The sequence below is a fragment of the Sinocyclocheilus rhinocerous genome, unplaced genomic scaffold, assembly GCF_001515625.1.
Source record: "Sinocyclocheilus rhinocerous isolate Xijiao unplaced genomic scaffold, SAMN03320098_v1.1 scaffold216, whole genome shotgun sequence".
Classification (NCBI taxonomy): domain Eukaryota; kingdom Metazoa; phylum Chordata; class Actinopteri; order Cypriniformes; family Cyprinidae; genus Sinocyclocheilus; species Sinocyclocheilus rhinocerous.
In genome coordinates, this window is record NW_015661078.1 from 615,763 (window position 1) to 617,848 (window position 2,086).

The 2,086-nt window shown below is 32.6% G+C and overlaps 1 protein-coding gene across 1 annotated transcript in view; it reads right to left on the reverse strand.

Moving 5' to 3' along the window:
* Positions 1 to 95: 95 nt before the first annotated feature.
* LOC107726232 (regulation of nuclear pre-mRNA domain-containing protein 2-like) overlaps positions 96 to 2,086 on the reverse strand; it is a gene marked incomplete at its 5' end in the record, with an annotated part of 14,910 nt that continues 12,919 nt past the window's right edge. Inside the window, one exon of the mRNA XM_016535754.1 lies at positions 96 to 164. The remainder of the gene's footprint in view (positions 165 to 2,086) is intronic.

The following is a 2,086-nucleotide window of genomic DNA, read 5'->3' on the forward strand; positions in this document are numbered from 1 at the left end:
CCTGAGAGAGAGACACACACACACACACACACACACACACACACATCAGACACCAAACACACATGATCTGCTTCAGCAGGACACTGAGAGACTTCAGACCTGTAGACACTGAGCGTGTCTCCCATCATCTGCTCTTCAGCCAGCCGCAGCCTGACAGCATCATCCTATGAACACACACACACACACACACACACACGTCACTCTCATGAAACACAACGCTTTTGAATCAAATGTGTATTTATCTAGAAGTTTTTCAAACATCCTTCATTTAGGAATCCTCCATGGAGAGCTTATGAATATAATCAGCTTTAGTTTGATCTCATGCTTTAGCAGCAATTGATACATTTTATCAAATTGATACAAATGAGTAAAATACATGTTTGACAGTTTAATATTAGAAAATGGAGATAACTTTTTGCTAGCATTGTCTGAAGATGATCTGAGCCAATTTTGGCGAAAATCAGACAAACCGTCTAGGACAAGTTCGAAAAAGTTTTTCAAACTATTAAAAATCGCTAAAAATCTTGACCCATGGAATTTAAAATTTTGGTGTCCATTTGACTCGGCATGAGCCAAGAAACTTTACGGTTCAAATGTTATTAGCATAAATATAAGTGCAACTTTGAGCTGTTGGTGGCGCTAGAGGGTTTGAGCTATATAAATAAAGGTGACTTGACTTGACTTAAAAAACAAACAAACAAACAAAAAGATACTCACTTTATGGCAGAACTAATAATTAGTAACAACAGCCCAAAACAGCACTTAAAATAAAAAAATTAAAATAAAAATAAAATATTGGTGTAGGACTTAATTATCTGTGAAATTTACTAGCAATTTCTGAGTGAAATCAGCAAAAAATAAATAAATGAATATAATAAATAAATACAAATATCGGTGTAGGATTTACTAAATTATCTGTGAAATATACTAGCAATGAGTGAAAACTGACTGAAAACAGGATAAAAACAAACAAACAAACAAAAAAGGAGTAGAAAGACGGTTTTATTTATAATCCGTTTTATTTACAATTTCATAAAAAAAATTTTTTTTTTTCCTCATCTGGGGGCCTCACCAAACTTAGTATAACTTAACTTAAAATTATTTAAATGAATATATTGATACAATGAATGTGACTAATATTAATTAATTACTTTAAAAAAAAAAATCACATTTAAATTATATATATATATATATATATATATATATTAGGGGGTGTCCATTTGACTCGGCATGAGCCAAGAAACTTTACGGTTCAAATGTTATTAGCATAAATATAAGTGCAACTTTGAGCTGTTGGTGGCACTAGAGGGTTTGAGTTAGAGACTCCAAACTTGCTATGGTGACAGATCAGACTGTCCCTCTATCTGTGTGCCAAATTTCATAACTTTCCCACAAGCTGCTCTATGGGCTGCTATAGACTTCCAGAGCTGAAGAAGAAGAAGGCCTAGATACTAGCAAAATCTGTATATTGAATAATACGTGTCAAATAATGTTCTTAGTCTTTTCTTCCTGCGGGGAAGCATCCCAGCCAGAAACTACAATAGTTTACTATCAATTCAATGGAAATTAAATGTAACAATTTATTGTGTAACCAAAATACCAATAATGGCCAGAAAAAGAAAAAAAAAGTGTGACTTTTAATTATAAACAAGCCCGAAATACACCGGGACTCTTATTTTGAAATATCTATACTATTGCAGGCTGATCCTTATAAATATGCATACTTACAACCGTCTAAAACCTATTATATAAAGATCATAAAGTAGACATTATCATAATTCATCAACTTGAGTTCATAAGCAATCGCTTGGCATAAATGTGCACTATTCATTGATTGAGAATCACTTTGTAGCAGTCTGAAGCGCTGTTGCGCGAGCCTGTAGAACGCGCAACAGCGCCGCCTTATGACACTGCAACGTGCAGCGCTCTTTTTTTTATGAACTTAACTTAAAATTATTTAAATGAATATATTGATACAATGAATGTGACTAATATTAATTAATTACTTTAAAAAAAAAAATCACATTTAAATTATATATATATATATATATATATATATATTAGGGGTTGAACGACTTCTGATTTT